Raw genomic sequence first — 21,512 nt, 5'->3', positions numbered from 1 at the left:
TAAATACAATGAAGGTTTTCTTCCCATACTGACTTTGGCCTGCCATGGGAAGAAGTACTTTTGCCTAGTTAGATATGTATGTTAGATATATAAATATTATGTATGTATGTAGTTATCTATCGCCGGCCTTCTAGGATGACTTTATGTCCCACAAAGTTAAAAAACAGCCCTAAGTTAAAAGCTAGCCTTCTTTTCTGATTGCATTTCTGAATATGGCCTGTGGCTTATCATTTATTTCCCATAGACACTGCTGAATGAACTTTTATCCTGAAGCTTCATTTGTTTAAAAGAATATTAACATAAAAGAATCCTCACTAGAGCTCCGAGGAAGATATACTACTCCATTCTTTTCTAGACATCTAGTAGCAGAAAGCACATATTTTATTAAGAAGATTCAAAAGACTATTGTTTACAAAAATGACTCATGGAAACCTGATTCACAATTGATTTCTAAAACATATAATGGGAAGAATAAGTCATAGAGTGGACATATGAGGAACTGGGGAATCCTTTTTAAGTCAGTGTCTGATATACCCAATCTTCTAAAAATCAATTTCAGTCTTGACCATTCTGGGATAGTTTGATAGGGAAGCTATTCAGCCAAAAAGGATGCTCAATAAGGAATCGTTAGCTCAGCATATAATATCCACACAAGGGAAGGGGTAATTTTAGAAAATTAAGAGCCCCGTAACTCAAAGGTAAGGCATTCCTAAGGTGATATTTTTAGTTTTGTATATGGTTTCTCCTTTATGCATATAAGGGTTCTCATTTTCAAAAGCCTTGGTTTGGCTTGAGGTAAAGTTTGGTTACTTTTAATTTTGTATCTTTTCCATAGTGGTGTAACTCTGTGGTCAAAAAATCTTATTCACCCTTCATATGAATGTGGCTGACTCTTTTTTTTTTCTCTTTCTTTTTTTTTTGAATTTTTGAATTTTATTTTATTTATTTTTTTATACAGCTTTTTCTTATTAGTTATCTATTTTATACATATTAGTGTATATATATCAATCCCAATCTCCCAATTCATCCCACCACCACCACCCCCTGAATGTGGCTGACTCTTCCTAACATTGTCTGGAGGAAGGGTGAGAACACTATTACTATTCTGTCCACATGGTAGCCACTTAAATTCTGGTTACATTGATGAAAGAAAATATTCATAAAATTCCATATTCCCATTGGAATTCCTTATATTACCGAATGAATTGACCTTAACGTGAAGAACACGTTACACATATAATGATTTGCAAGAGGGCCTTCATATTTAATCTTTATACCATTTGATTCGCATCACAAACATGTTATATAACTGATCCAAGGCTAAAAATGACTAAAACTCCCATGACTCTTCCTGCTGATGGTTTCTCTGAGCTGGTACAGAGTTAAAAATGTAATTTCTACAAATGAAAAATTGCCTTTACTGAAATTCAACAACTTCATGGTAATTATCCATCCATATTTCCTTTTTATATGCTTTCATTTGGATAAAATTTCATTTAATATCATCAAATAAGTTTTCTTTGGGGCACAGTGATTTTCATATTGTCAACTAATAACCAGTCAGGTGTGTGTCCTGGTGTTTCCCAGAATCACCCTTTTTTCCTTTTCCATTTTTAGTCAGTACTTTCCTTCTTAGTTTCAGGAATATTTTATACTGAAGAGCCAAAATATCTCCAAGATTTTTAGAAAAAGAAATTTTGTTCTTAAATCTGTGGCCAACTTTAGCTGCCAAAACTCAACCTCCTATTTACTCATTCACTACACGAGAGCTTACAAACCAAGCTCTAATCTCACCGATTCACAAAGAGTTCTGGAAATCCCACATACCTATGGGTGGGATCCACTGAAAGGATGTAGACAGGTGGCTCTCCTACTTAAGCAGGCATCAGAATCACCTGGAAACTTGTTAAAGCAAACTGCTGATTCAGTAGGTCTGATCTGGGCCCAAGAATTTGCATTTCTAGCAATTTCCTGGATGATGCTGATGCTGCTGATGCCATGACCATGATCTGAAAACTGCTGCATAAATCCCTGTGCATTAACCTCCAATCTGGAAAGATACTGACTTTTCTCAACACACACCAACTTTAAGTTTAAAAAGATTAGAAAAACAGCTAAAACCCTCAAGAATTCGTTTGCAGCCCTCACCTACTCTAGAGATCCTGGATTCCATAATCACTTGCTAAAGTCACTGCTACTGATTCTGTGGCCTTCTGGATTCTGGATCCTGGATCCTTTTCCCTTGCCAAGATTTTCAGAATTTTCCACATTCCCTCTGCTTCATTACTAGACCACTGTTGCCCTTGTCTCAGTATCACATTACTGTTACTGATCTTCTGATTCGGATAAAAGCCCAATGAAGGAAAAACTTAGCTCCTTTTCTGAAGGCAGATGCAAACTGCTCACCAGGTCATGATTTCTCTAAAGCACTTTTAAGAGTTCAACATTTACTAGCAAGTCAGTAAGTCCCTCTTCACTTTAAAACCTCTCCATACTCAGAGGGAGGGGCCAATCTGGTATTAGCCTCTCTTATTGCAAACACTTTAATAGCTTGTGAACAATTCTGAGAGGTAAAAACACGTCCTCAGTAGACTAACGACTGCAATAGAGACAGCATAAGGGCAGGAAAGGTGGGAATGTGGCTGGACTCACATCCCCTTAGAGTCATCTTAATTTATTCCTCTGCACTCCAAGCCATTTACAATACACTTAAAACATAGCTTAGGCTCTATTAGAGTCCCTGGCACAAAGCAGGTTTGCACAAAGCACTGTTTTTTTGGTCATGGAGCAAAATCATGTACTGATTACCTTATGTCTAATACTGTATGTGAGATAGTTCAGGGAGCAGTCTTGGGTAATCTTTATCAAAACAAAAACAAAAACAAAAAAAAACCTTTCTGAATGATCTTCTCACAGCTAACACAATGATTTAAGACAATGCCAAAGCATATTAACAACTACAATTAATTTATGGTAAAGAGCAAGGATTTAAAAGCACCTTGTTAATACAAGGTAAAAGCACACTGTATTAGGTATCAGAGATCACCTGTTTCACTTGTGCAGCCCAGTCTCCATGTAACAGAGTCAGAGAGGAAAACTCAGTTGTTAAAATATCCAAAATGATGTCGCCATCGTAGCACCTAAGTAGATGGAGGACACGTGTCAGCCATGCTTGCCATTGTCTGGTTCTAGCTCCCTAATTTACACTTGCCATCTCTGAACCTCTAAGGCCTCTTCCCCCGTCACATTTGGAAAAAGGAAAACCTCATACTGTAGAGCAATGAAATTGATTTCCATTGGCCAAATAGAACAGGAAGGCTTCTTGCTTCAAAAGCACACCTCAGGGGTTCCCTCAGGGTCTTCCCTACCTCAGGCGCCAGAGGCCACAGAAGCAAGGAAGGCCTTTGTCAGTCCACACACAGACCAGAATGAGTCAGGAGCGGCCTATCCCGCTTTCCAGGCACCATCCTCACCACCTTCTTCCCCTCTCGTTAGGAAAAGCTCTCATTTCCACACTTAACACTTGTTGACTGATGAGACCTCAGGGTAAATGAATGCCAATGCTTCATCTCAACCAGGTGTTTACTTTTATATATCTTATCATGGATTAGAGATTGAAATGCTTTCTCCCCTTACGGGGATTTTAGCCGTCAGCAAGTAGATGGAGTTTGTAGGGAGCACCTAAGAACCACTTTCTGGAAATGGAGGGGAATGTGATGGGTAGGAGGCAAGAGCCACAGGACAGCAGTGCCTCAGAAACACAGCCTCAGGGACTGGAGCCCTTCTTCCCCCAGCACGAATATCTCGTGCAGTCTCAGACTGAATGCAGAGGGTTTCCTTTCCTTTCCCACCCTTTGACCCCACCCAGCCCTGCACCAAGTACTCAGATGCCAGCCTCCTAGGCTCATTTGGACACATGGGGGTGTTTCTGGTTGTCGCAAGGACTGCGGAGTAACCCTAGCATTTTCTAGACTTCCTTGCTCATCTTTTTAAACTGGGCAGAGGGGGTCGGGATCACTCTGTGTGTACGGATCAAATGCGGTAGGCTTTGCATTATGGCGTGCACGTGTATGAGGGGGCTAATTTTTTTTTCCTTCCAATGTTATTGAGATATAATTGACATACAGCACTAACTACATTTAAGGTGTACAGCGTAAAGATCTGCCTCTTCGTTTTTTTTTTTTTAATAATTTATTTATTTATTTATTTTTGGCTGTGTTGGGTCTTCGTTTCTGTGCGAGGGCTTTCTCCAGTTGTGGCAAGCGGCGGCAACTCTTCATCGCGGTGCGCGGGCCTCTTACTATCGCAGCCTCTGTTGTTGCGGAGCACAGGCTCCAGACGCGCAGGCTCAGTAGCTGTGTCTCACGGGCCCAGCTACTCCGCGGCATGTGGGATCCTCCCAGACCAGGGCTCGAACCCGTGTCCCCTGCATTGGCAGGCAGACTCTCAACCACTGCGCCACCAGGGAAGCCCAGATCTGCCTCTTCTACATCATGAAATTATTACCACAATAAGTTTAGTGACAACCATCACCTCATATAGATACAAAATAAAAGAAAAAATTTTTTCCTTGTGATGAGAACTCTTAGGGTTTACTTTAACAACTTTCATATATAACATACAGCAGTGTTAATCATATGTATCATGTGGAGCATTACATCCCTAGTACTTATTTATTTTATAACTGGAAGTTTGTACGTTGTTACCACCTTCAGATGCCCCCTCTCCTCACCCCTGCCTCTGGTAACCACAAATCTGATCTCTTATTCTATGAGTTTGTTCGGTTTTGAAGTATTATTGACCTACAGCACTGTGTTAGTTCCCATTACACAACATAGTGATTCAATATTTCTATACATTCAAAATGATCACCACAATAAGTCTAGTTGCCATCTGTCACCATACAAAGATATTACATTATTATTGACTATATTCCCCACACTGAACATTTCATACTTGTGACTCATTTATTTTGTAACTGGAAGTTCATACTTCTTAATCTCCTTCACCTATTTCTCTCATCCCCTTTCTTCCCTCCCCTCTGGCAACCACCCATTTGTTCTCTGTATCTATGATTCTGTTCCTGGTTTGCTATGTTGGTTCATTTGTCTTGTTTTTTAGGTTTCACATAAAGGGAAATCATACAGTATTTGTCTTTCTCTGTCTGACTTTTTTCACTTAGCATAATACCCTCTAGGTCCATCCATGTTGTCACAAATAGCAAGATTTCATTCTTTTTTATGGCTGAGTAATATTCCATTGTGTATATATATATATATATATATATATATATATATATATATACATACCACATATTCTTTATCCATTCATCTATTCATGGGCACTTAGGTTGCTTCCATAACTTGGCTATTGTATATAATGCTACAATGAACAGTGAAGTACATACATCTTTTTGAACTAATTTTTCATTTTCTTTGAATCACTACCCAGAAGTGGAATTGCTGGATCATACATTATTTTTCTTTTTATTTTTCTGAGGAAACTCCATACTCTTTTCCATAGTGAGTGCACCAATTTCCATCCCCACCAACAGTGCAAAAGGATTCCCTTTTCTCCACATCCTCGCCAACAGTTTTTATTTGTTGTTTTTTTGACAGCCATTGTGGCCGGTGTGAGGTGGTGGTATCTCATTGTGGCTTTGATTTACATTTCCTTGGTGATTAGTGATGTTGAGCATCTTTTCATGTGTCTGTTGGCCATCTATTTGTCTTCTTTGGAAAAATTTCTATTCAGGTCCTCTGCCCATTTTTTAATTGGGTGGTTTGTTTTTTTGATATTGAATTGTATGAATTCTTTGTATATTTTGGATATTAACCCCTTATTGGCTATACCATTTGCAAATATCTTCTCCCATTCAATAGGCAGTCTTTTCATTTTGTTGATAGTTTCCTTCACTGTACAAAAGCTTTTTAGTTTGATGTAGTCCCATTTGTTTATTTCTGCTTTTGTTTCCCTGGCCTGAGGAGACATATCCAAAGAAATAGTGCTAAGACCAATGTCAAAGAACATACTACCTATGTTTTCTTCTAGGAGTTTTATGGTTTTAGGTCTTACATTTAAGTTTTTAATCCATTTTGAGTTTATTTTTGTATAAGGTGTGAGAAAGTACTCCAGTTTTCCCAACACCATTTATTGAAGAGGCTGTCTTTTTCCCCATTCTATCTTCTTGCCTCCTTTGTCATAGATTAATTGCCCATATAAGTGTGAGTTCATTTCTGGGCTCTCTATTCTGTTCCATTCATCTATGTGCCTGTGTTTGTGCCAGCGCAATACTGTTTTGATGACTAAAGCTTTGTAGTTTAGCTTGAACTCAGGGAGCATGATGATACCTCTTGTTTTGTTCTTTTTTTCTTAAGATTGTTTTGGCTATTCAGGGTCTTTTGTGTTTCTACACAAAATTTAGAATTATTTATTCCAGTCATGTGAAAAATGCCAGTGGTGTTTTAATAGGGATTTCATCAAATCTGTAGATTACCTTGGATGGTATGGTCATTTTAACAATATTAATTCTTCCAATCCATGAGCTTTTTATCATGAAAATGTTCAAATATGTACAAAAGAATAGTATAATCAACTAGCATATCACTTCAGTCCTACATGATTCAGTGTGCATTTCTATAATGTAAGAACATTTTCTTACATAAGCACACCACCACTGCTACCCTTAATAAAATTCCTTGATATCATCTAACATCCAGTCCATATTCAATCCTGGAGAGAAATATTTTTATTTTGTATGGATAGCAGGAAAACTAATAATATAGAAAAAATGATTATAGTAATATGATTATAGATACTGAACAACTATCAAAGGGAAACAAAACTTAAAAACATTTGGTTTGTTTAGCTGTATTAAAACAATACTAATTAAGGCAATTTATTCAACTGCTTGATATTTATCCCCAGTGACAACAGATCATCATAACAATTATGCATGTCATTAAATGTGCCCAGGATTACAGCTGGAATCAAATAGAATGTACACAAGTAGTACAGGAATCTGCTTGCAACTTGAAAATTGTTTACTTCGAAAGAAATAGAATTGACCTGGATAATCTGTGTTCAGACCCAGGGAAGTGTAGCTGATATCAAGAGTACAAAAAAAATTTTGAACTTCATCAAACTCCTGACAACCTTCTCTCATTACCTTTGCAATGATACATTATACTCTTAGCTAGGCGAGAAAAATGCTGATATGATATGAAACTACAGCACAAGTACAAAAATGCAATTGTTCTGGGACCTCTGAGGAAGAACTCTTTTCAAATGAAAATCTTGGAGCCTGGAGGACCAGTTTTGCACACTGTAGCTGTTTAATAACTCCTCTTCCTCCTCCTCCTCCTCCCTATGCCCACCTCAGTTTGCAGGACTGCACAGGTGAGGGTTCAGAAAACCGACCTGGAGCAAATTCCTTCTCATGACACAGTTTGTCATTTGGAAAACACTGATGGTTACATCAAAAGGCTTTCTGCAATGTTACTGCACTACCTTCACAGCAAATTTGCACAGTCCTTTCTAAATCTAGATTTAAAAAGGATGTACTTATTTCAAAGGAAAAAGGATTAAACAGAAGGTGAGGGGGAGCTCCAGGCACTTAAGTCTCCTTCCAATCTGGCAGTGAGTGTTTGCCATTAAGGCAGCCTCAGACCCTTGTTCTCATCCTCTCCAGGCCTTGTGTCCACTTGGTTCTTTGGACACAGAATCTAGTGAACTCAGGGACCTCAACTTACCCCAGTGGTCAACCAAGACTGTCTTAGAATCCTTCTGGCAAAAGTAACCTCGGAAATGTTGACCTCAACTCATTAGTGAGGTTGTAAGCATAACTGGGCAGCTTTTGTTAAGTTCACATTAGCCACAGCCTTCTGCAAAAGGGGAAGAAAGAAAGAGGGAGTGAGGGAGGGAGGAAAGGAGAGAGGGAAGGGAGGGCTGAGCTTGGAAATGGACTCTCTGAAACCAAAGTACTGGTGAACTTGTTAAAGATTTTTAAGTCTGACAGGCCAGCTTTCCCAAACCATGGCAGCTATAAAGGGAATATAATTATACTTAGCAGAAGCCACCAGAATTTTGAAGTTACCCTAAATTTAAAGCTTCTGGGAGACTTAATTAAATTTAATGAAAACCATAGCTGCTAAACAAAGATGTTGTAGCTCCCACTTAGTTATTCCTGAGAAAATTAAGTAGCAATCATGAAGACATACCTCAGCTTTCACATTTAAGCTGCTAGGTAGTAATGCCCAAAGTCTATAAATAAGGTAATGCTCTCTTCTTTTCATTAGCTAGTAGCATTGTCAAACTACTCATCTGTTCCTGTAAGAAAGAAAATCAGAACTAGAACAGAAGGAAAAAATAAGCGGAGAGAAAAAGGAAGTACAGGGAAGTTATCCTGAGTGTGATATAGGGTAATATCCTAGCCGACTTCAAACCCTTGAGTTCCTCCACCATCCCCACCACTCCTTCCTGTGGCATTTCTTTTGTTTTTTAAAAAATTGCATGTTGTCTGCCATTGCAGAATTAGTACCCAATTAGTTCAGGTCAGGATGGATGTCTGTATATCACAGCACCAGAATATGTGGCTCGTTATGCTCCCATGGTAATCTTACTTAACCTGGACTATTTATATGTAGAAATAATCATGATCCTTTTGATGGATTTGAGCAACAGGATGGTAGAGATAGAGTGAAACCTGACCCCAGGCAGAAATTCTACTCTCGGACTAGTACAGGGAGGAGGGGAAGATGAAGTGGCCTAATTTGCCTTCACAGAGGGCAACCAGACAGTCCAGGACGGGGTGCGCAAACAGTGATGTGCATCAGAATCCCCTGGAGGGAGATTGCGAGACCTTATCCTAAGAGCTTCTGATACAGTAGGTCTGAAGTTGGGCCCCAAAACTTGCCTCTCTAACAAATTCCCAGGGGACACTAATACTGCTGGTCCAGAGACCATATTTTGTTTTTATTTTTTTTACTTATAGTTTTTTTGTTTTTTGTTTGTTTTTAATTGGGGTACAGTTGTTTTACAATGTTGTGTTAGTTTCTACTGTACAGCGAAGTGGAGTTCCCCGTGCTATACAGCAGGTTCTCATTAGTTACCTATTTTATACATATTTGTGTATATATGTCAATCCCAATCTCCCAATTCATCCCACCACCCCTCTTTCCCCCCTTGGTGTCCCTACATTTGTTCTCTACATCTGTGTCTTTATTTCTGCCTTGTAAACCAGTTCATCTGTACCATTTTTCTAGATTCCACATATATGCGTTAATATACGATATTTGTTTTTCTCTTTCTGACTTACTTCGCTCTGTATGACAGTCTCTAGGTCCATCCACATCTCTGCAAATGACCCAATTTTGTTCTGTTTTATGGCTGAGTAATATTCCATTGTATATATGTACCACATCTTCTTTATCCATTCGTCTGTCAATGGGCATTTAGGTTGCTTCCATGACCTGGCTATTGTAAATAGAGCTTCAGTGAACATTGTGGTACATGACTCTTTTTGAATTATGGTTTTCTCAGGCTGCATGCCCAGTAGTGGGGTTGCTGGGTCATATGGTAGTTCTATTTTTAGTTTTTTAAGGAAGCTCCATACTGTTCTCCATAGTGGCTGTATCAATTTACGTTCCCACCAACAGTGCAGGAGGGTTCCCTTTTCTCCACACCCTCTCCAGCATTTGTTGTTTGTAGATTTTCTGATGATGCTCATTCTAACTGGTGTGAGGTGATACCTCATTGTAGTTTTGATTTGCATTTCTCTAATGATTAGTGATGCTGAGCATCTTTTCATGCATTTGTTGGCCATCTGTATGTCTTCTTTGGAGAAATGTCTGTTTAGGTCTTCTGCCCATTTTTTGATTGGGTTGTTTGTTTTTTTGATATTGAGCTGCATGAGCTGTTTGTATATTTTGGAGATTAATCCCTTGTCGGTCGCTTAGTTAGCAAATATTTTCTCCCATTCTGAGGGCTGTCTTTTTGTCCTGTTTATGGTTTCCTTTGTTGTGCAAAAGCTTTTAAGTTTCCTTAGGTCACATTTGTTTATTTTTGTTTTAATTTCCATTACTCTAGGAGGTGGGTCAAAAACATCTTGCTGTGATTTATGTCAAAGAGTGTTCTTCCTGTTTTCCTCTAAGAGTTTTATAGTATCCAGTTTTACATTTAGGTCTTTAATCCATTTTGAGTTTATTTTTGTGTACAGTGTTAGGGAGTGTTCTAATTTCATTCCTTCACATGTAGCTGTCCAGTTTTCCCAGCACCACTTATTGAAGAGCCTGCAGAGACCATATTTTGAAAACCACAGGTCTAAGACATACTGTCTCAGAAGTTTAGAAAACAGAGGCATGTTTGGGAAATGGTTTGGTATTAGGTGAATCCAATCCGAAACATAGAAGATACAGTTGAGACAACTAAGCCAGCAATGATAGAAAGCAGATGGGTAATGGGTGAGTCCCAGAAATCTGCCCCATAAGGGCAGGCCCTTCACCATCAGATGAGGAGTAAAGTCTCACCCTAGGAAAAGTGAACAGAGCTGGGTGGGGTCCCATAGCCATGATCAACCTGCTGAAATCAGATCAGGACCTCAGCCCTCAAGGGAACCAGCCAATATGTTGCAGGGGGTCCCCAGGGGCTGATGGAATGAATCTGGGACAGAGAGCTTCAGGGAAGGGAAGCTGGGAGCATCTCCTACCTGAAAGAAAGATCCAACCCGTCTGCAGGTAGACTGGAACACATGCTCCCTCTCCTGGCATCAGAACTTTGACAACCAGGACCCACCCCACACCCCCACACAGACAAACTCTTGCCTGCAAGTGTTCCAGGGCCTTACAACCCCTGTATAAGTAAGCAAAGCGCCTGCATCACTGAACTCTACACTCATCTGACTACGTTTAGAGCATTGTCTCTTCCAATTTAATGACTCATAAAGCACAGAACTATAAAGTGGTCTTATTAAAACATATTTCACAGTTAGCTAGTGGGAAGCAGCAGCATAGCACAGGGAGATCAGCTCGGTGCTCTGCGATGACCTAGAGGTGTGGGATAGGGAGGGTGGGAGGGAGGCTCAAGAGGGAGGGGATATGGGGACATATGTATGCATATGGCTGATTCACTTTGGTGTACAACAGAAACTAACACAGTATTGTGAAGCAATTATACTCCAGTAAAGATGTATTAAAAAAACATATTTCACATTCATTTTCATCTAACTCTTAAAACAACCCCAAGAGATGCACCAAGAAAACAGCCAAGAGGAGGGATGCTCAGGAATCACAGGACTGGCTCTCAGACCCACCACTGTGTGAAGTTGGGATTGGCCCCCTGACTCCAAGGCTAACATTGTTCCCCTTAGTTCATATTCCTTCCCTTTTGAAAAGGATTTGTTTGTGGGGGGTTTTTTGGGGGGGGTGTGGCTTGATTTTATGTATTTATGTATTTATTTATTTTTATTAGTTCTTTTGAAAAAATTTTTTAATTCTTTTACTTTTATACAATTTTTAAAGGTTACTTTCTATTTACAGTTACTACAAAATACTGGCTATATTCTCTGTGTTGTACAATGTATCTTTTTTTTCAATTGAAATATAGTTGATTTACAATGTTGTATTGGTTTCAGGTGTACAGCACAGTGATTCAGTTATACATACATATATATCTATTTTTTTCAGATTCTTTTCCCTTATAGGTTATTACAAAATATTGAGTATAGTTCCCTGTGCTATACAGTAGGTCCTTGTTGGTTATCTATTTTATATATAGTGGGGTGTATATGTTAATCCCAACCTCCTAATTTATCCCTCTCCCCCACCCCCCTTTCCCATTCAGTAACCATAAGTTTGTTGAAAACAATTTGAACCAACTCTACGGGAGGAATTTAATCTCTCCTGCTTCATTAAGCAAAAACAAAAAATCAACTGATTATACCAGAAAACATATTTCATCATTACACTCAATTATGTAACACTTAGCACAGCCTGTTTTCCTAAGGAAGTCCCTCCCTGCCTTCGGAAAAACAGAGTTCTCTATCACTAGAGGTAACCAAGAAAAGGCGGCACAAACACCCGCCAGGTACATCAAAAAAGGAATTCAAGCATCCAGTGGGATGGATATTGACTGATGTTTCATTTTATTGATTTTAAATTCTCTTAATTTCTCTATTAAGCTCATTTTTAAAAACAGACTCAACATCCTTATTACCATTTCCATAATTTTTATGTGTAAAATGTTTCTGTGGGCACAGTAATTTTAAAAGACAATGAAAATTCAGTATTTTCACTGCAATGTTTAACATAAATGACAATGCATGTTTTCATACTTGCCAGTCCGTTTATTTTTGACAAGTTGAAGTACCCGGTAAAATGTTTCTTACCAGAATCCATGGGTTTGGAATTCCAAAATTAGAACAATACCCATACCTCACAATCCTAAGTATGTGTATTTCTTGCCCAATGGTATTTTTACTATCTGAAAGTGTTTTCTTTAATCTTCTTTGATGCACTTTCTCCTATTCTTTCTATTGCTCACACTGTAAACTTTGAAAATAAATGTCCTTAGGCATCAACTCTGTGATGTTTACTATAAAACCTGGCAAATTTTTAATGGAATCATTATAAATTCTGCTTGTTAAACCCAAGGAAAAGTATAGGTATATCAATATTTTAAATGGAAAGCCCATCAAGGCAACATGCCACACAGACTTAGGAGATTAGTGACGTGAGCTGGGTTTGATTGCTGGCGCCACTACATCCTAACTCTGTGACTTTGGGAAAGTTTTCTCCTTGGAAAAAATGATGAAAATTGCACATAACTCACAGGAATAGAATGCAATCATGTATGTGGGGCGCCGGCATAATGGATAAGGCAGCAGTGTTTCATAGTGATTTACAAAGATTGCCTGTATCCAAATCCCAGATCTGCCACTTAGCTATATGCTGTTGAACAAGTTATTGAACCTCCCCAAACCTGTCTCCTTGTCTTTATAATAGGGATGATGATATTATCTACTTCGTAGGCTTGTCGTGATGATTAGCTGGGATAATACTTGTAAAACCCTTGGCACTGGGTCCTGCAGCTGGTGGGCAACTCAGGGATGCTAGTTCCCTGTCCCAGCATCCTCTTCCCAAGCTGCCTCCAAGTTTCCCTACTCACTTCTCCCTAACTTGCCATCCTACTTTGCCCCAAAGGAAAAAAATATTTGTAAGGGAGAGGCAGAATTCCTTTTAGAGAAAGAATTATCTTTGTTTAGGCATATACACTGAAATCCTCCCTAGCTGTGAAAAGAGCTCCAATGGCCTGGTTGAGAAACAGAGCTAAACTGTTAGGTATATTTGCTTTATTAAGCATGGAGACGTGGGAGGTAAGGAAGGCAGATATGAGAGGAGTCAGCCTATTTGGGGCTTTTCAACAGTGGGAGTGGCAAAGGCACTACTAAGAACCAGAGCATCTAGTATATTCCACAAGTAGCCTACTGGGCTAAGCTGTGAGGTAAACCCTCTGTGTTAATCCTAATGCTTCATTCCTGGTCTAGTACACATAACTACCTTGTGTAAATGGTTTGGGATAAAATATGAGCAAAAATGAATGCTGTTCCGCATTTAGATTCAATGCAATGATAAAAGAAGGGAATAACTGAATAAGGAGAGATGAGAGACTGCTAATTCAATGGAGTCAGAAAATTATATCAAAAGATGACTAGAAAAACTATTAACCACTGCTCCCCTCCCCAAGAATACTTGGACATGTTGGTAGGGACATGGGAGTTCTCATTGTAAGCAGGACGGAGACTCTTTGAATCAAATATTAAATGAAAGGTGACCAAAGAGGCTGAAAAACCCGGGCCCCCGCCACCTTCTTTCCACCAAGACTGCTGACATCTTGACTATGCCAATTCTCTTTTTTCATCACTGGTTTTCATTGGACATCTATATACAGTATTATTCCTACTTGATAAAGTGAAATAATTGGTTTCAAAGGAAGATTGGAACTTTAATGTTTATAGACTCCTAAAATCTTGAAACCAGAAGACCTTCTGGTGATGACCTAGTTCAAGCTCTTAACAACTAGGAAACCAGCCTAGAGAATGCTTGCCCAGTTTTCATGCAAGTTACCAGCAGCAAAAGGACTTGAGTTTTCAGCCAAGGGCAACTACTCCTTTCCTTATCATTGGCTGTTTCAAGTCAGAAAGGGAATAAAATTAAGCCTAGGTATGTAAGGGGGCTCATAAAACTAGGGAGCTATTACTAGTTGCCTGCATATGTTCCTGAGTTGTGATGTTAGTTAATCCATTTTAGCAACAGATAATCTCTTTATTTCAACTACACCAATCAATGCATTATTATCAGATAACTTTCTAACGTTCTCCTTAGAATAAAATATCATGATGAAACTCAATCTTTGAGATATAAAAGTGAAATTGAGTATGAAAGCAGACCCATTTGATTATCATAATTTCTGAAGTTTTTCATAGAGAACAGACTTGTGGTAGCCAAGGGGAAGGTGGGGCGGGGAGGGATGGATTGGGAGTTTGAGATTAGTAGATGCAAGCTAGTATATATGGGATGGATAAACAACAAGGTCCTACTGTATAGCACAGGGAACGATATTCAGTACCCTGTGATAAACCGTAATGGGAAAGAATATGAAAAAGAACGCATATATATGAATAACTGAATCACTTTGCTATACAGCAGAAATTAACACAACATTGTAAATCAACTATACTTCAATAAAGTAAATTTTAAAAAACTTCTGAAGTTTTCATTTGCTTTCCTATGTCTCGAACTGATTTTCAGGTGACTTAAAGTGAACACAATTTACAAAATTCAATGCCTTTACAAAGAATATGAAATTTCAATATTTTCTGTTGTAGTCTAATTATTGAATAAGCAATTAAGCTAATTTTCACTGAATTTATGAAATGAAAATCAACTAAACACTTGAATTAACTTAATTTTGGAGATTTGTAACTTGGGATTTTTTTTTTAAATGGCTGTGTGATAAAGTCATAGTTCTACAGCAATTCAATATGTTTACAATAGTAATAATTTTACTTTTAAGATATACAAAGAAGATAAAGATGAGCTACTGTATGGAAATTAGAGTTAACAGACCATGTCTTAGGCCTCTAAGCATTATTCTTTTATAATAGTTATAGTTATAAGCCTAATTAATTCAAGAAAGAAGTTGACTTTGTCAACTACAAGATTTTATCAGAAAAATACAAAGAATATTGGTTTGGATATTGGAGGAGGGGTGGAGGTCCAGAAGAGATGAGTCCCTAAGGTTTTGTAAAAAGGCACTTAGGGAATGAAACTTTAATACATAAAGAATGAAGGTATAAGGTACAAGTGAGAAGCATATTTTCAACTCTGCAAGAATTAGAAATAAAAAATGCCAAAGATTGGCCTCTCTGGTCCAATTAATTATACAATACCCAGCCTTCTCCTATTTCACCTTTAGTTAGATAATTTTCTATAATTCCAAAGTTACAGAGCAAAAGTACTGCTAGCTTTATAGACACAGCACTTCTCAGAGCCCCAATCTCCTTAATTAAAGAGTCTATTTTAAGACAAATCATATTACCTTAAAAGATAGGGATGGAAAGATATGTTTAGAGATACTGCTTGGAATGCATAGTAGAACAAACACAAACTAGGAGATGGTGAGTTTGTTTCTTGGTCTGACTCTTACACCTTTCCCAGTATGACCTGGGACAACTCATCAACTTCTCAGAGTTTCACTGCCATCTGTCAAATGAATTTTTTTGTTTTCAATTGTCAACTCTAAAGAACAGAAACTGACAATTCACACGTGGAGAAATACATACTCCTTAAACAACTCATGGAAAAATGTTCATTCTCTAATTAATTTTAAAATGCAATTTAAATCAAACCAGAGAAACCACTGAACATCTGCTAAAGAATAAGAATTCCTTTTAATGATAATAATCATTAAGAAGTAACGATAAAATTGGATTCACTCATGCAATGAGCTGCTTAAGATCAGATATTCTCTCTTCCTTATTCCCATCTAAATCTTTAATGCCCAGTGCACATTAGGAGTTCAATAAACAGTCATTAACTGACTATCCATTGGTGGGCTTGAAAATTGTTATTTGGGAATCAGTATGGTTACATGTAGCAAAAACGATATATCTGGAATAGCTCACACATTAGGCTGAAAGGTGAAGAGTGAGGGGAAATGGTTTATTCCAATCTGTCTTAACTCACCTCCACAGGCCAATAAACTTGAGTACCCTTTACCGGGCAGAGGAAAAAGAAGACAGGTCTGTTTTTATAGGGGACAGTGGGCCAGAAGGTAGTGGTACCAAAAGCCCCTCTCTCTAATCACCCAATCTGAAATCTAAGGTGAAATACTCTTACTGCCCAGGTGTCCTCCCTTGGGACATGGGCCAAAGTGATGGCTCACTCTGGACTGAGGCTTGGTTGCCACGGAACCCCAACTTCAGTTGATTATTCAAAAAGTCAAAAGAGTCAGATCGTTGAAACACACAGTACTACCCACCTTCTTATGATACAGTCTGTGAACAGGACTGTATCTTCTGACGATGACGGGTTCCCCATCAGATGCAGGGCCCTGCTCCTCCTGGCCCAGCATCTGCACACAGCAGTACGCACTTCCTGCCCACTTTACTTCCACAGACACCTCATTTGAATCAGAGGTCTAAGTCATATTGCTTCAATTGCTTTCTCTTGCTTGGTGATACAAGATTTAGTCACATTAGGAACTAAGGGACTGTTGCAGTCCGCAGGCATTGACTTGTATAAGGCTTTCTGTATAAGACTTTTGTTTTTTATGACAGAACTCGCCATTCATAAACGTGCTGACATGTTTGCTCTCCTTTCCTCACCTCCCAAAGTGGGATAAGCACAAATGAAACCTCTTGGCTGTATAGGACTGTCACAAGCTGCTCTTACCCTTTGACCCAATAATCCTACCCCTAAAAGCTTTGTCTAAGAAGACAGTTCAGAAGAATTGAAACGTCTAAAACAGTAATGTTTAAATAGAGGGTAGTGGTTCGTGAGTGTTGATGGAGATGAAAAGGGAAGATCAAGGGGATACTGGAGTTGCTGGTTTGGAAAACTGAGTAGATGCTGGTGCCACTCGCCGACACAGGGAATGCATCGTGTGGCTGGTAGGGGCACAGCCAGTGCGTGTGCCGTGTGGTTTTACCTGCCTGGGTGTGGGAGTGGGAGAGGGCCTTTCACACTTTCGTAATTCGTATGAATTCATATTTTCATAATTGTTCAAAGCAAATAAAGGTGACAGTTCAATATTTTGTTTTCTAAACTGGCACTCTCAGCACCTATGCCTGAAGGCCATATCCACCGCTCCCCCCCCGCCCCCGCAACCCTGGCCTGTTTTTGGACAGGTTTTTACATTTTTTTACAAAGCTGTTTTTAAAAAAAGAAGATGCTACAGAGACCATATGTGGCCTACAAAGCCTAGAATACTACTCTCTAGCCCTTTACAGAAAACGTTTGCTGGCAGCTGATTTAACCCATCGTTGGTCTTTACTGGCATGCTTGTAACTTCAAAAGACACTAAGGAAGACAGAGCTGTTCAATCTCCCTTCACATAAAACTCACTTGAAGTGATACTTTTTAGACATAATTTTATGTCTTCTTCCACGCTGCCTTCAAAAACTTCCCCTGGCCAACAGCGCCCCAACTTGTGGCGCTTTCTACTTCTCTGTTTTCTGACTCTTATCAGCTGTGGACTCAAAAGTTATGCAACCAAACCGTCTAAAAGACGGATTCTGGATGAGGCCATCAACAGCTCTCCCATGAGCAAATTTTGAATTTTAGTGCCTCAACATTTCACCTCCTCAGATATCTTTTTATCTTTTAAGCTGCGATAACCCTGATAGCTAGATGTCACTTACTAGGGAACTTCGGCCAATATACTGCAGACGCATGTAATATAAATCTAGGTTTTTAGTCGACACTTGCAGTTTTTCTCTTTTGCCTATTTATGGGTTTTTGAATGGGTTATTGTCTTTCCTCTCCCCTCTTAAATAGCTTAGTCCACACTGACCTAAAACCTTCTGCTCTTCAGAAAATCACCTTCCTTAACTTTCAGCTTTTGAGGTTTCTCAACTTCAGAATTTCTGCATGGCATTGGATTATCGTTTAGTTTTGCTACAATAGTTATTGACTTCAAGGATAAAGTTAATGTTGGGGTAGTATTCTTATTAAATAGATTATTATTCAAATCTATTTCTCTCCAACATACAATTCGGCTTTCTCAGATGGTTTGCTTTAAAATACTCACACAGAGTCCTGTGAGCAGCAAACAGAGGCTGTTCTACTAGTGTGGGTTACAAATAGCTTCGCACAGGGAACACGCTGGGGAGGCTTAAGGATACAGAGGAGTTTGCCAGGTGACGAGGTGAAAAGGCAAAGACACCTTAGGGTAGACTTTTGAGATGTGGCTCCCCATACTCTAAATTTCCTCTGGTATCATAGCTGATTCACCCTCAGGCCTTGTGGTCTGGCTGGGGCCGATCCTATCAGTGCAGAAGAGTTACCATGTCAGGCCTGAGGCTGCTGTCCTTAGAAAGGTTCGCCGGCAAGGGTGGCCCTTCGCTGACATCTGGGAACTTAAAATTTTGAGAAGTTTCCCAACGTTCCCTCACTGAGAAGAGTGGTTCCCTGTGCACAAACTGCACAAACAATGTGGTTGATGCTAAATACCCGCTTTCCTTTTAGAAGTCTGGAATTTTGGTATGCACTCTGGCAGAAGACGCCTATGTGACCAGCCTCCTGATGAAAACCTCAGACACTGAGTCTTGGTAGACATTTCACATGCCGTCATGATTTGATGCTGGGAAAATTAAGCATGTCCTGGATGACTCCACAGGGAAAGAACTGTTGGAAGCTTTTACCTGATTTCCTCTGGACTTATTCATGCACGCTCTTTTCTGATTTTGCTTTGTATATTTTGATATAATAAATCAAAGTCAGAAGTCAGAAGTATGACTATATGGTGAGTTCTGTGGTCCTCCTGACAAATCACCAAATCTGGGGAAAGTCTTGGGGCTCCCCAACACACTGTCCTTTGCTACGTGTATGGACCCTGATAGATGCGGGCCAATCAGGATACCCACAATCTCTAGCTACAGTGATGAGTTCAGGGATTGGCTTATAATCAATAACAGTTACTGAGACCAGATAAGGTCTCCACTGGGGCTTTTGGGAGAACCCAGTGGTCTCTCTTCTGCTGGTTGATTTGAGATGCGACTATGAGGCTGTACCTCTTGGCTGCCATCTTGTGACCACAGTGAGAATAACTTGGAGCTGCCAGGGTGGTTACCACATGGAGCCTGTGGATAAAGCGGGCAGAGACATGGCCTGGAGAACACTGACTCATTCAATGATTTCCCTTCAAAGCCAGTCCTACCCATCTAGACTTTTTTCCGTTATATGAAAAAGTTTTATGCCAATTTGAATTGGTTTTATTACTTGCCACTGAAAGAATCCCAAACGATGCAAACTTGAACCATGCTAAACAGTCTGACAGTAAGATGACCAAGTAGGAATCATCGCAGGTTTCTAAGTTGGGAAGTCACATGTTCAGATGTGTTAACCTCTGGAGGCTGCAGGGAAGTGGGTGGCAAGAGGGTGGTAATGAAAGACTGGAAAGCAGTCGGAATGCCATCAAAATGAGCTATCAAGTGTGAGGTACTAGGGTACAAGTACTTGGGTAGGAGTGGCATAGAGTAAAATCCTTAAATATTGAGGAAATAGAAGTGATAAGAGTTGGTGAAGGACTGGATATGGGGTGTGAGGAAGAGAAAAGTCAAGGATAACTCTGGTTTCTTAGTTTAACTCAGCAAAAGGTGATGTTCTTAACTAAGACAAAATAAGAAAAGATGCACATTTAGGAGTGGAGAGGAAGATCACATGTTTATTTTGAACATGTATCTGCAGTAACTACACTTGACCCTTGAACAATGGGAATAAGGGGGTTAAGGGCACCAACCCTGCATGCATTTAAAAATTCGTATATAACTTTACAGTCGGCCCTCAGCCCTCCATATCTGTGGTTCCATATCTGTGGATTTAACCAACTATACAAATGGTATAGTACTGTAGTATGCATTTATTGAAAAAAAGCCCAAGTATAGGTAGAGCCATGCAGTTCAAACCCACATTGTTCAAGGGTCAACTATATATGACAACAGTCTAGTAACCATTTGGCACTGTGGGTGGAACTATGGAATTATGGCAAGATCAGAGTTGAAGATAATAGACTCAGAGTTATGAATACTCAGGTGATGGTTGAAGATAAGACAGTAAATGAAATCACCCAGGAAGAAAACACCTACCAAAAAGTGGAGAAGGCTGAAACCTCAATCAAAAATTCTGTAAAGACAGGTAGACAGAGGAAATTACCAAAGAGACAAGCAGAAGTCAGGGAGATTAACTCATAGGTTCATTTAAGAAGGTAAGATATTTCTCACCGGAGAATAAAAGGGAAATAAAGAATTAAAAAGGATGGTGCACTCAGCATGATGGTACACAACATGGTGTAATATTAAATATTACAAAAAGGTTAAGGAGCATGAGGACTAATAAGAAGCTACTAAGTCTGGATACCAGTCGCTCTCTGACCATTAAGATTGACAGAGGTGGGTTAATAAGGTAATTAAAAGGTCACTTTCTTAATATGCTTTAAGCATCTAGGGTATATATTCAACAATTTCATTCATTAATATGTAGTGGCATTTGATTAACTTTACTATGCTATTTCTATTTGGAAGGACACTAAGCTGTTCCAAGCACAATTATAAAAGACAAACATTAAAAGACTGCCATTTGGGGGCTTCCCTGGTGGCGCAGTGGTTAAGAATCTGCCTGCCAATGCAGGGGACACGGGTTCAAGCCCTGGTCTGGGAAGATCCCACATGCCGCGGAGCAACTGGGCCCGTGAGCCACAATTACTGAGCCTGCGCATCTGGAGCCTGTGCTCAGCAACAAGAGAGGCCTGCGACAGTGAGAGGCCCGCGCACCGCGATGAAGAGTGGCCCCCGCTTGCCGCAACTAGAGAAAGCCCTCGCACAGAAACGAAGACCCAACACAGCCATAAATAAATAAATAAATAAAAATAAATAAATTTTAAAAAGAGAGAGAGAGAGAAATTATGTTTGTGTGTATGTGTGTGTTAACCTAGAAAAACATCTGAAAAAATCTGCACCAAAGTAGTTATAGTTGTAGTCTTTGAGGTTTAGGATCAGGGACTTCATAAAAAAAAAAAAAAAAGACTGCCATTTGGTTTGTTAAAATTCAACTGGCATAACAATGAATCACCCTAAATTAAATTTATGTGATGCAGTAAAAGCAGTTCTTAAAGGGGCATTCATAGAAATAAATGCCTATCTTAAGAAACAAGAAAAGTCTCAAACAACATAATTTCACACCTCGAGGAACTAGAAAAAGAAGACAAATGAAGCCCAAAGTTAGTAGAAGAGAGAAAAT

At 39.3% G+C, this 21,512-nt stretch overlaps 1 protein-coding gene across 11 annotated transcripts in view; it reads right to left on the bottom strand.

Annotated features, from left to right (window-relative positions):
- The window catches only part of HSD17B4 (hydroxysteroid 17-beta dehydrogenase 4), a 191,163-nt gene that overhangs the window by 39,745 nt on the left and 129,906 nt on the right, over positions 1-21,512 (bottom strand). For 7 of the 11 annotated variants that reach the window (XR_005019413.1, XR_005019411.1, XR_005019415.1 and 4 more), the window contains exons 24-25: positions 8,220-8,328; positions 7,752-7,883 (exon numbers count right to left, since the gene is read on the bottom strand). The exons of 2 other annotated variants lie outside the window; for them this stretch is intronic. The gene's annotated coding sequence lies outside the window, so the exon portion shown is untranslated. Of the gene's footprint in view, positions 1-3,046; positions 3,141-7,751; positions 7,884-8,219; positions 8,329-21,512 lie in introns of all 11 variants that reach the window. 2 more of the 11 variants (XR_005019412.1, XR_005019418.1) reach the window with 2 other exon arrangements.

This window comes from Balaenoptera musculus, chromosome 3 (assembly GCF_009873245.2).
Source record: "Balaenoptera musculus isolate JJ_BM4_2016_0621 chromosome 3, mBalMus1.pri.v3, whole genome shotgun sequence".
In the NCBI taxonomy this organism is placed as follows: domain Eukaryota; kingdom Metazoa; phylum Chordata; class Mammalia; order Artiodactyla; family Balaenopteridae; genus Balaenoptera; species Balaenoptera musculus.
The sequence above is the reverse complement of the archived record's forward strand: the minus strand, read 5'-3'. Positions and strand labels throughout refer to the sequence as shown.